General features: G+C 44.4%; 1 protein-coding gene across 1 annotated transcript in view; it reads right to left on the bottom strand.

Moving 5' to 3' along the window:
* Window positions 1-14,104, bottom strand: part of PALS1 (protein associated with LIN7 1, MAGUK p55 family member) — a 2,503,255-nt gene that overhangs the window by 2,101,914 nt on the left and 387,237 nt on the right. Inside the window, exon 2 of the mRNA XM_044074024.1 lies at window positions 1,916-2,001. The gene's annotated coding sequence lies outside the window, so the exon portion shown is untranslated. The remainder of the gene's footprint in view (window positions 1-1,915; window positions 2,002-14,104) is intronic.

Raw genomic sequence — 14,104 nt, 5'->3', positions numbered from 1 at the left:
ACAAGCAACGTAGTGCATACTCTTACTCCCAAGACTTTGATATACTGGCCGGATGTCTAGGGCTGCAGGCAGCAACCTCCCTACTGTTATGAATACTGCAACATGAGAATAGAAAGACATTTAAATAAAAATATCCAATAGGCATACTCCCGTGGTATTCATACCACTTCAGCTGATGGTAAGGGCACAAACTGAATACTAAATTAACAGCTTCATCTTATGACTCAGACAGCTCTTGTTTCTCCATCATACTTTGGTGTACTGCAAGAAACATTGCCATCTGTACATCAGTTCTCTGGTCAATCTCTCAGTCTCGTCTGTTTTAACTAATGAGCAAGACTAAAACATTCCTACCTTGACTCCCCATGACTGTTCACAAAAATAATCTCAGAATCACACCAGGATCAGGGATAGAACGACCTACCCTGGAGCCTTGCTTAGAGTAGTATTCAAATGAAAACTATCTGGTTGCCAAATGACCAATGCTGGGCTCCACTCAAAAAAGCTGCATGAAGCTGCCATGTGGGCTCATCACCTGGCAAAGCAAATAAGGGGTCAGGTACAATTGCTTATCAAGTAACACACAGATAAAAGGATGGAATGCAAGACTTTTGACTTTTTGGAGATGTAGGGTGCAACCCTAACATCAGCAATGTGCAGGAAGAATTGCCCCCCCCCCCCAAGTTTCTAAGATTAGCATTTAACCAGCTGTAACCATTTAATAAATTGACAGGCCGCAGTGGTGCAGTGGTTAGCATTGTCGCCACATAACAAGAGGTTCTCCGGTTCAATTTTCAGCTAGAGCGCCTTCTGTGCAGAGTCTGCATGTCCTCCCCACGGTCGAATGAATTTAAAGACATGCAGGTAGGTGCGAGCATGTGTGGATGTGCCTTCTTTGAAGGTTGGGAACCGGATTGGCAACTCGACACCATAAAAATTCACTTCTAATCATTAGCGGACCAGTTCCACTGTAGCGATCCCTAACCAGGAAAAGCCGAAAGAAAATAACCATTTAATAAATTACTTGGCTCTACTGCAGCAGATAAAGACTAAATTCAGGGAAAGACTTTTGTAAATGCAAGCATACCTCAAACTCTGTCTACAAGTTAAAAAAATGTCCAGATTTTGCCTCATATTTTGGGTCTGTCTTTACAAAAATTGTTTTTTTCTGGCAAATCATTGGGGATTGAAGTCACTAACTAATGACAGGCATTTGTGCTTCAAACTTCATATCCCTCAGAAAAATGCATAATAAAGTAAAACCTGCTATTCAAGCAATGTTTATAAAGAAAAATATTTAAAATGTCACTGATTTTGGACCTTTGTCCCCGATTACTTTTGGCTTTGTCCACAATTCTTGTACTAAAAGGTTGAATGATATGAAAGCAAGTCTAATTCTCTAACATGCTACAGATCAATTTTTGCAATAATCAGGCAAATTACAGCAGAGAATGAATTGCATACAATCCATCCTGTTCTTGGTCTCACAACTTGAATTTCTTCTGAGTGCTGCTGTTGTACTAATGAATTGCATTGCTTAACACACCCACAGCACTTAGAAATAATAAAGAACACTTTGTAATACACAAGTCCAATTCACAAACTGGGATAATAAGCATCTTAGCTTATCAGAAAGTACTCTTTGCCCAAGGCAGCAGAAAATAATGCAGACAGCTGTCAGTCTGTAAATAAACTACTTTTCATTTGCATGCTTTTTTAATGTATGCTTAGTACAATGGAACAACTTCTCTGTGCTCCCACGGTCTGGCTGAAACTGCTGACATCTGTTTTGTAAAACATTGTGATACTGATTTAACTTTATTAAAGCATCGCTGCCCACTCAGAGTTGTATTCTATACAGCACATATAAAAAAGATAACTGTGCTCTTAGAACAATAGTGAAAACACTACTTACTGATCAATATAAACTGGATAACAGACCACAGAACTAAATCCAGAAAGGTTCTTCTAAAACACACGCACAAACCCAGTAAGTTATTCCTACAAAGCAAAAAAAATAAAAAATAATATCAATGCAAAGGTCAATTTGATGCAAGTAGGTTGACTAGAATGACAATCATTTGTTAGGTTTCAGAAATACCCAGGTTTGTCCCCACCCCACCCCCACACTTTTTTTTCAGGAAATACACTCATTTAAAAACTTCTGAATGAAAGATTTGCTTCAGTCAAACATCTTGTGATAAAAGCCCCAAAGCATGCTACAAGGACAGCAGCAAAAGTTATGAAAACATGTAACTAATATAAATAATTATGATTGTTTTTTCTATCTTGACCTATTTATTATGTGTTTGAGACATGTATGTCAAGAAATTCACCAAGAAAACAAAGCTCAAAAGATGAATCTTGGCATCCATATCAAGAACACGTAAGAAGAAGTTACGTACTCACCATAACGTTCCACCTGAGTAGGTAAACTTCATTTGTCAGCAACCTATGGGAATCGGATCCGAGACGGCAGTTTTCAACAGCTTTAGATCCGAGCTCCAAGCTCCTACCCCTACCCATAATCCCTTGCCAACCCTGACTGACCTCAGATCAAGTTTGCCCAACAGCAGAAACTGCTAGAAAAATATTAATCTCAAGAAAAATGGGTAAAACCCATGGACCTGAGTATGAATACATTCGCAAGTGAGGGGGCAGGAGGGAGGGACGGTTGCTGACAAATGAAGTTTACCTACTCAGATGGAACGTTATGGTGAGTACATAACTTCTTTATCTGAAGTAGTTAACTTCATTTGTGCAGCAACCTATGGGACAGAGTCCCCAACTACCTGAATCTTGGGCGGCCTTCATGGAAGGATGTTCCGGAGCACTACAGAGCCAAAGGATGCTCTCCCTCTGGAGATAATGTCCAATTTATAGTGATTGGGAAAGGTATGAGATGAGGCCCAAGTGGCTGCTGAACAAATATCAACGAAAGAGACTCTAGCTCTAAAAGCCGCAGAGGTAGACATAGATCGAGTAGAGTGGGCATGGACTCCCTGAGGTGCGGGCCTGCCAGAACTTTCATATGCTAGAAGGATACACTGTGATATTCATCTAGACAGTGTAACTTTAGACACCGGTTTACCCAAGTTAAATTTGGCAAAGGAAACGAACAACTGGTCGGATTTCCTATGACCAGATGTCCTGTGGATGTAGAAGCGAAGTTGTCTATGCACATCCAATGAGTGTAATTTGTATTCCCCTTTGTTACGGTAATTTGGAAAAAAGACCGGCAGGTTAATGGACTGGTTAATATTTGATTCAGAGGCAACCTTGGGAAGAAAAGAGGGACTGGTCCTGAGGTAAACTCTATCCTTGTGAAAGGTCAAGTATGGAGGTTTTACACAGAGGGCCTGTAGTTCAGAGACCCTTCGAGCCAAGGTGATAGCGACAAGAAAGGCCGTTTTCCATGACAAGAATTTAAGATCTACTGAAGCTGCAGGCTCAAACGGGGGAGCTGTCAAGGCCTGAAGCACCAGCTTTAAATCCCAAGGAGGGACTACATCCTTCACTGGAGGTCTGAGCAGAAAGGTGCCTTTCAAAAAGGTCTTACACAATTTCATGGTGATCAAAGGGCCCAGTTAATTTCCCACGTGATAATGAGAGATAGCTGCTAGTTCAACCTTGACTGTGGAGGAGCTAGCCCCCTGATGAAACAGCCCTGACAAAGTCTAATACAGCGAGCAAAGGAGCTGTAAAAGGATCCAAGTTTTGGCGTTCCGCCCAAATGGAGAAACGTTTCCATTTGCTACTATAGATCTTTCTAGTAGAAGGCTTGTGTGCTGCTACTAGAATAGTTTTAACTGGAGAAGAGATACCGGGAGTCCTAGCTACGAGTGGAACTGGAGCAGCCAAGCTGTGAGCTTGAGAGATTGTCCAGGTTTGGGGGTGGGATATTAGATCCGGACGGGGATCCAGAACCCAAGGAGGATTCACCAGATGAGACCAAAGGTAAGGGAACCAGGTTTGACTAGGCCAAAACGGGGCAATGAGGATAATCCTGCTCCCCAACCGGCTGGCTTTCTGAAGAAACTTCATCATCAGGGGAAGAGGAGGGTAAGCATAAAGAAGACCGGGAGGCCAAGCATGCACCAGAGCGTTTCTCGGGGGTTCCCCGGAGGGGGAAATGAGAGCAAAGTAGTCGTAACATTTTGTGTTCGAGGGAGAGGCAGAGAGATCGCAACAGGGTTGACCCCATTTGGTGAAAATCCGATTCGCTATCTCGGGATTCAGAGACCACTCGTATGGTAACAGGATGGTGCGACTTAGTTTGTCCGCTAGGATGTTGGACCACCCCGGAATGTGCGTTGCTATGAGAAAGCGGTTGGTGGAGATCACCCATTCCCACACCCTCATGGCCTCTCGACAGAGTGGGTAAGACCTGGTTCCCCCTTGTTTGTTGATGTACCTGACAGCAGACATATTGTCTGTCTGAATATCAATCGTTCCTACAGGAAAAAGGTCCTGAAGTGCTTTCAACGCTAACAGCACTGCCCTCATCTCTAGGACACTGATATGCAGTGAGGTCTCTGTGAGGTCCCACATGCCTTGGACTGTCCGGCCCGAAGAATGCCCCCCCCCCCACCCGAGGCAGGAGGCATCTGTGGTCACCGTGGCTAGTGGAGGGGTTATAGAGAAGGGGCGGCCTTGCTGGAGGTCCGGAGATTGGAGCCACCATAGGAGGGCCCTCCTGCAAGCCCTGCTGAGGGGAACGGGATGGCTCAGAGGATACTGAAGAAAGGACCACTGTACCTGAAGGATCGATTGTAAGACCCTCATGTTCAAATGTGCCATCGGCAATAGGTTGATTGCTGCCACTATTGAGCCATGAGCCCTCACGACCAATTCCGCCGGAGGAGCTGGAGATTGTAGAATGGCCCGCATATGTAGCCTCAGGGTTCGTAGTCTGTCTGAGGTCAAGAAAGCTAGGAGTTTGTTTGTGTCTAGTCTGGCCCCTATGAAGTCTATGGTCTGAGTCGGAGTAAGAGACGACTTCTCTATGTTGATAGTGATCCCCAGCCGGGGAGCTAGACGAAGAAAGTAGTTTCTGGCTGCACAGAGTAGATGCCTTGTTGGGGCGGTCAGGAACCAGTCATCCAGGTATGGGAAGACCTGGATTCCCTGAAGTCTCAGGTGGGCCGCTATCACTGCTAACACTTTGGTGACCACCCTGGAGGCTGTGGTGAGACCAAAGGGGAGGACCCTGAATTGGAAATGACTGGCTCCTAGCCAGAAGCGGAGGAACCTCCTGGATCGCCTGTCCATCAGAATGTGGTAGTATGCATCTTTGAGGTCTATAGAGCACATCCAATCGTTCTCCCGCAAAAGGGGAAGAATGGATTGAAGAGTGACCATGCGGAACTTTTCTTTGGTTACTGACAGGTTCAAGGAAGAGAGGTCGAGGATTGGTCTCAAGTCCCCCCGTCATTTTTGGCACCAAGAAGAACCTGGAGTAAAACATGGGCCCGCACTGGTCTGGGGGGACGTGTTGGATGGCTCTTTTTTCCAGCAAGTGTTGGATTTCCATTGCTGCGGCCTCCCTCTGATCGGGTGGAACATCGGGGAGGTATCTGGGGCTGCGTGGGCAACGAGAAAAGGGAATCTGATATCCTCTGGATATAATGCGAAGCACCCAGTGGTCTGCTGGGATGGACTCCCAAGCTGCTGGGTGCTTCGAGAAACGCCCCCCGACTGCCTCCAGAGTGGAGCAGTCGGGCAACCCCTCAGGGGTGTTGCGTGGGTTGGTCCGAGAAGGGTTCTCTGGATCCAACATTCCATGGGCCCCCTCTGCCTCTAGGGTGGCGTTCACCCTGCCCTCCTCTGCTGCGGAAGGGCTGGGAGTCCAGAGTGAAACGGGACTGTTGCGACTTCTGGAACCACATCTTCTTCTGACCCTTTTGGTTCTTTGAGAAGGACCTCTGGGGAGCAGAGAAGCGGACTCCGATGGCAGACGTCTTCCCGTCCTTTTTTGCTCTGGACCAAGGTATCTCGCACGGTTTTGCCGAAAAGGGCAGAACCATCGAAAGGGGCATTAGCGAAAGACACCTTAAAGGGTTCCGCGAAATCAGTGCCACAGCCAGGCCTGACGTCTCATGACGAGGCCCACTCCTCTGGCTCTAGCAGCTCCTTCCGTGGCATGGGACAGTGGCCGTATAGAGGTGTTAGATATGGATCGTAGAGTGGCCATCCGGGTGGAGTGCAATTGCTTGTCCTCCTCCAACATGGACTCAGGGGGGGGGGGCGAGCGAAGCAGCGTACTCTTTGATAAGGTCCCGCTGCAGTCGAAGCACATGTGCCAAGTAGTTCAGCGACCTCACAGAGAAGGTAGCCAAACTAAACACGCGCTTCCCTTGGCGGTCCATCGACAGAGACTCCTTGCTCGGGGGATGAACCGAGGGACTCTCCTGAGCTAGTTCCCTCTTGGTGGCCACCTCCATCAACATGGCATCTACAGGGGGACCCTCACTCCAGTGGGACTTGCCGGAGGGTGGGCTAAGAATCTTGACCGGGTGCTTGGGGACTGGCTCCACAGTGTCCGGCTCCTTCCACGCCCTGGTAGTAATCAAGTCTACCAGGGGGTCGGCCAGAGGGGACACCCAAGAGGTAGACGGGCCTGCTTCAAACGCCTCCAGGAACACGGATTCGTCCAAGGTAGGCTTTGGGGCAGCCCACCCCTTCCTTATTCTAAGCATCTCCATGATGTCGCCAAATGGGACATCTTCGGGGGGGGGTGATCTTGGGGAGCCTTCCCCTTCCTCCAAATCAGTGTCCTCAGTCAAGGACTCTGGGGAGTCCAGGTGCCTCCTTTTGCACCTTCGCTTGTGAGGAACCTCTTCGGGGGGGGGGGGGGCTGTCCGAGGAGGTTTCACCAGCCACGTCTTGTTCCAATGGAGCTACCTGGGACGTCAAGGCAGGCTGTCCCTGGGGCCAGGTGATTGAAGTTGGACCCAACAGAGAAGGAGTGCAGGGTGGAGCCGTGACAAGGGCTGGGGGCCTGGATTGTCTCGACAGGGCCCTCTCCACCACGTCGAATGCCGAGGGAGAGCTGCTCTCTCTCTGGGATCCGAAAGCAGACCCTCGCTCGGATCCGATGGACAGATCGGAGCCGGCGCCGAAGCGATCGGATCCAATGGACCAGTATGCTCCCACCTGGACGGAGCCAAAGGCATACCGATACCACCGGATCCGAAGCTCAGCCCTCGGCTCAGAGAACTCGGATCCGAAGAAAATGGACCCGACAGACTCTAGGGAAGCGTTAGCACTGAAGTACCAGAGTCTATCGGCGCCGACACACCCCCGGCTCCAAGGCTGCCCGGCTCCGAACCCGGGAAACGGGACGGAGAAGGAGCTATCAGGGCAAAGAAGGAGGCAGGAACAATCCCATTCTGCAGTTGGGCCTGGAGGAATCTTATCATCCGGTCCAAATCTGCATCCGTGAGACTTCTGGTTGATCTCGACGAGGCCACCGAGGCGGAGCGGGAGTGTAGCCTCGATGACCTCGGAGATCGGGTCTCCTCCTCCTCAGAACCCGGTGAAAAGCACGGGGACCGGATCCGAGAAGGAGGAGACCGCTTAGCCGAGGCCAAGCGGAGGCCTCGGCCCGCCGCTTGGGGTGTTTCTCCCTCCTTTTTTCTTTCCTGGCCTCCCTCTCCTCCAGGCCTAAGGTGGGAGGTTGAGTCCCGGGCTGGGGGGGAGGGAAGCAGGAGTGACAGCCGCCGCAGCGGGAGCCATGGGAGGACCGGAGGTAGAAGCAGAGTCCGGGGTCAGGAGACCCGCCAGAATCAGCTTAGACCTCCGGTCCTTGAGTGCCCTGGGGTTGAACGCCGCACAAATGGTACAACCAGAGGACAGGTGCTCAACCCCAAGGCACAACACACACCGAGTGTGGCCATCAGCTGGGGCCAGCTTATGGCCACACTCGGTGCACTTAGAAAAAAATCAGCTTTGGGGCCTCAGACATATTAACTAAAAAAGGTAACCACACACACTAGGCCCCAAACACACACACACACACAACCCTGACGGAACCACGAAGGAAGGGGGAGGTTAAATATGAAGAAAAATAAAGTAAACTAAGAGTGTTTAAGATTAGGAAAGGGACCTGAACACACACACACACCAAAAGTTTAAGAAAAGGGACAAAAAAGGTTAAATTTTCTCATAAAGTGATGAAAAGCCTGGAACTCGTAGGATCAAGCTGCTGAAGTAAACCGCGGCAAACTAGATCTGGGGTCAGTCAGGGTTGGCAGGGGATTATGGGTACGGGGAGGAGCTTGGATCTAAAGCTGCTGAAAACTGCCGGCTCGGATCCGAAGTCAGATCCAATTCCCATAGGTTGCTGCACAAATGAAGTTAACTACTTCATATCTTGAGTTATGATCCGAGATCTGATCATAATTCTTTGTTGTGAATGGAGCTTCATCTACTCTTTGTACTAGTAATAGCAAAAAAAAAAAAAAAAAAAGCACCAAATATTTTGTCAGCTTTCAAAGCTATAAAGCACTTACTTAGCCATTAGTGAGTGCTATCAGAAAGGCAGTGTAGTGCACAGTTCTACACACACACACACACACACACATTCCATAATCCCCAACTATCCAGATTTTCACAGAATGTTTATATTTCTGCCTCATTTGCTTGGTCTGTTCCTCAAAGTGCGTAGTTGTCACACAATTCACAAAGGACTGAAGCCATTGAATAGTGACATACATTTGAGTTGCAGAATTTGCATCCTTCAGAGAGAATGCAGGTGTATACACACAACCTGTTATTCTAGCTACTTCCTTAGTTTGTAAAATGAAGTGACACCTCATCAGTGCAGACAGCAGAAAGAACCAATTTTTTTACTTCTGCTGCTGTCATTTGCTGGTCAGTACTAGCAGATTTTACTGCCTAGGGTGGGACCCAACCCTAACTTCAGTAGTGGTGCTTAACATTTGTTAAGGTTTGTCTCGCACCACTCAAGCACTTGACAGATTTGTCATTTTCCAAATATTGCAAAGTAATCACTGCACTCCATGTACTACAGGTTTATTCTGAATTATACCATGACCCCCATTAATATTCCAAAACGTGCACGATGATTGGTCACCGTGCACGTTGTAAATCGACTTATACTAATGGAAAAAGGTCCGGTCGCCCGGTGATGCAATTAAGCATTGACTGGTGTACACACACACACACACACACACACACACACACACACACACACACACACACACACACACACACACACACACACACACACACTAACTCAAACTAAAATTACTCAGAAATAAATAAGCAAAAAAATTAAGGATGCACTCACAGCATTCATAGAAAAATTTGATATCCAGTCCGTGGCATCTTCATAGACTGTACAATCAATAATACATTATCTAACTTTGAAATCCAAAATTTTTATACCATGGAGCCTTGGAAACCATCACATTTTGCTAAATTATAACACCTTCAACATACCACACGGTAGCAGAAACTGAGAAGTCACTAAAGCATGCTGCTTACTCCAGCTAACAATGTCTCTTTCGATGTTCAAAGACTTTACAGATAAATGTAAAAGACATTAACACTCATACCATATTAATCTATTTTAACTTCCATGCAAATGGTCATAAAAGATCCTTTGTTTCTATATTACTTTCTTCAAGCACTACAACTAATGGTGTATTAGCATAAAGGGCAGTCTGAGAAGCCCCACATGTAAAACCCACAACAAAAATCACATAAGAAACCCATTCACATATGTGCCAACATGCAAAAATCACAAAACACTAATCATTTCTGAGCTAAAGCGAAAAGATGAAGGCACAGTCTGTAAAATATATTTCTGCAGTCAACGTACCATAACTGCAAACATTTACGTGTTATCAGAATTCCACTCATAACCTTTACAGGGGTGTCCAACCTTTTGGCTTGCTGGGGCCGCATTGAGTGAACAGAAATGGTCTTGGAACCACATATAAAATATATCATATAGTTAACTCTTCCGTTGCTCCGGAAGACCAAGATTAACTCTAACATCTTAGTTAAAATATCTTGTGTGTGTGTGTGTGTGTGTGTGTGTGTATATATATATATATATATATATATATATTTTTTTTTTTTTTTACAAACAAACAGATATTCACTACAGCACTAGCATTTCTCACTGGGAAAACCATTCCAGCAGTCCAACTTCATAAAATGTCAACATCAGCAGTCCTACAATACTATAATCCACAAAAATAACCCAACAAAATAAAGTAAAGAATTCACATTACTGACTTAATGAAACAATTCCAAATAAGCTACAAGAGGGTCTCACCCAATCAAATAACTGGTGCCAGAAATATGGCCTCAAGCTAAATGCCAAAAAATGCATCATCATCCCCTTTGAGGAGAGTGATGTCCCCACAAATTATCACATTAACAACAATGTTGTAAGCACGCAATAAGTCGTATGGTACTTGGGCACCCAGGTTGATAGAAACCCGACTTTTGACCACCATGTTGTCTCTGTTGTAAGGAAAGCTTTTTACATGGCCCACTTCATTAGTAAGGATATCTCATCCAGGGACAAAGAGGTCATAACATCCCTGTATTCTTCCTTTACTAGAGCCATTATTGAGTGCAATGCTCCTTTTGGCATGTGCCTCAGCAAAACACCCTGCCAAAAGAAAGACTACAACCATTTCTGACAAAAAAGGTCAAAGAACTAAGTTCACTTAGTTATCCAAACAGACTAAAAAGCTTCGTGCTTTCCTCTGTTTCTCACTGGCCCCTATAAATTTCATCATTGGCTTGCTTTCCAGGCTAAAAAAGATCCTGCCTTAAGAGGCTTCCCCTACCTCAGAAATACTGGCTATACGTAAAACGCTCACTACAAAGACAAAGCCTTCACTGCAACAAAAACAAGCCACTTTTTATGGACAGGTTCTTGACACAAAAACCTTCAACGTCTGTAAAAAGCTCCTCTCATTATCAAACAATGTAGTTCAGCAACACGATGGCTGGATGAACAGCCATAAATGTAGTCCTTGGGTAAGTAGCATAGCCTTCATCAAACCAGATGGAAAATCCACATACTAACCTTTCCCAGCTGGATGGCTAAGATCTAATATTGGTTACTCCAGTCTAGTTGCCAAAGAAGAGGGACATGTTTAAGAATTCCATTTGCAAAATTATATTCAGTATACATATTAAATCTCTGTCTTACACACACACACACACACACACACACACACACACACACACACACACACACACACACAAGCCCCTACTTGTAAAATAGGCAACCTCAGTAATCACATGACACCCACTCACTGAATGAAATTGGAAGTCAAAATATCTGAAAAAAAATCATAATAAATATGGATTCATCCATGCAATTTCCCACCATCAATAAATCAACAAACAACTGCTTGGTAAAAAGTAAATCAATAAGAAAACCATAAACTCTCTAAGATAATGCTACATACTGGTGTAAACACACAACTTGTGCCAATCCCCAGGTTAATCCATACCAAAAGATTGTTTCAGAACTTCAGCTATGTAAAAACAGCTTTCTCCTGAAAACTTAAATGATATTTGCCTTGCTGTAATTATAACTGTAAAAACAAATGTTTTTAAGTTTATTCTGTACCTCAATGATTCTCACTGTTACGAGATGTGATCTCTGCCATATTGTATGAGTACTACATCCACGATTTGCTGTCCCTCTCTCTCATGTATTGTATTATATTGTTTTGTGTTATTTTTGGAGCTTTTCTTCCCGGGCCTCCGCTGAAAACGGACCTGTGTCCAGTCGGACATTCCCAGTAAACAGATGTAAAGTAAAATAAAATAAAATAAATAAAAATTAACTTCCCTCCAATCTAAAGCCATTTGACATTCAGACATTTTAATTTGTGCAGAAGTTACTCTCAGACTGACAGTTTACTGAGCTGTAATGCGGAACTTCGCTTTTGAAAAAAAAACAAAAAACAAATTCCCAGACTTTGTCAATTGCTCAAAGTGTAGAGAGGATTATTTATTTATTATATATTTATTTATTTTTGGAAAACATCTTTAAAAAACTGTTACATTGATTACACACCCAGAAACACAGAAAAGTTATTGTGATATGTAAACCACAGACTTCTGCAAGAAATCTGTCACATTAACACTCTATGCTTATGTCAGAACAGATGAATCATAGCTGTCAATTCCAAAAGAAGTAAAGTAGCTCAATAAGAAGGTTATTTGCAAGGTTACATGGCAGTTTATATTGGAAATAAGCAGAGATATTAAAAAGGCTCTGTTTTTCATAATTATGCCGAAAAGTCTTCCAAGGTAAATACAACTTCTGATTTAGTATGGAACCATACCTCTCAACCTTAGAGCAAGAAATCTGGACAAAGCGAAAAATAAAAGTGGGACACAGGCCCAAAAATAGTTATGCATCACAGACACCATTGAAACAACTGTAGCTGCAAACATTATACATCACTTATAATCTTTCTATCCCATTATTGTCAGTTAAACATTATATGGCTCATTCAGTCCTGCCTTTTTTTGCATCAAAGAAAACCATGCTTTGAAATGACAAATGCATTAAAAATAATAAGTAAAACACATTGCATCAACATCCTGCAACTTCCTACCTTCAAGCAACCACAGAGCTTTCACTGAAACTAGGGCTGCTTGTTTCCCCAGAATGACAGCTCTCCCTAATTAAGTCTAATGGTATACAATCTACCAGTATCTGGACTACCTGAAATGAATTAAGTTATGGCCTGTAAATTGAAAGTACACTTTGTTTAATTAAACTATATCTCCAAGGCCACTTACTATATTGTTCAGTAACATCCCAATATCCATTTCCAGGTCACTTTACAAGACATTGGCAGTGGTAGACTTGGCATCCTTCAGAACCCCACAGGCCCACGCTAATACTGCTAGCATTGTCCATTAAATGTAAATATCCATCCACTGTAAATGGCAAGAAACTATTCCTTAAAAATCTACTTTTGGCATGCGTACCCAAGTATCAGGTTTTGAAACAAAGAAACATTCTCCACAGTCTGTAAGTCTCTGTCTTTAATAATCATCTACTGTTGCAGCACTCCCAACACATAAGCACATACATAAACACTAAAATCCCCAACATTTAAAAAATGACATTGTGCCCACTTGATTTGCCAGTATTGATGATCCGCCAAAGCTATGCGTACTGTTGTCCAATCTACCACTGCTTCGAACCCACCAATGAAAAAACAGTACTAGGTGCTTTTTTGTTTGTCTGAAAAAACAATACAACTTTATATGCTACAGTCCCACATAGTCAGTCCACTACTAACCCATTAACCTAGGCCGCTGTCTCATTCTTACTCCCTGGAACTGCATTACCTTGGATAAGTATTTTATTTCCTAAACAAAAGACACAAATTGGAAGATGAGGCAAAAATCCAGACATTCTTTGAAAATCCATACAGTTAAGAGGTATGAGTTCATGTTCAATACAACAGTCACCCTGTCAGGAAAGCCGCAATTTAATGAAAGTGTACTTTTAATGTACGATATACTTGTGAGCTAACTTGTTTGTGTTCAGTAGGTAGACTAAGCATTGTTAGCCTCTTTGTGCATGCGTCTCTCTCTGTCACACACACACACACTCCTACTTTCATGCAGACAATTCTGCTTTCATGCATGCACTCACTCACTCTATATTTACCTATTAATGCAGGTAAGTGCTGTCCCTTTCAAAGGCAACAGTGGCAAATCTATACACGAGTCCCTCTTCAGCGAGAACACACACTGATTGTTTGGCGCAAAGTAATGGCGTAAACACACTGACCCTTTTTTGGCTCAAAAACAAAACTAGAAGGGTGCTTTGGCGCATGTGCACACCAACATTAGCGTTACAGGTCACGGGAACGAAAAACACAAAACAAAAAAAGTGTTTTGGGGCATGCGTAGATCGATGTTGCAGTTAGAGGTTGAGGGCCGCATGGAAGAGCTCTGAGGGCCGCAGGTTGGACACATCTACTTTAAGAACTTTGCCAAAAGCTGAGGTCAAATGTCTGGACAGACATTCAAAAATAGAGCATTGTTAAATCCCACCACCGGGTTGCTGTCATCT

Source organism: Protopterus annectens, chromosome 6.part0, assembly GCF_019279795.1.
Source record: "Protopterus annectens isolate FY-2018-M chromosome 6.part0, PAN1.0, whole genome shotgun sequence".
NCBI lineage: Eukaryota > Metazoa > Chordata > Ceratodontiformes > Protopteridae > Protopterus > Protopterus annectens.
This window is presented reverse-complemented; position numbering and strand designations above follow the sequence as displayed.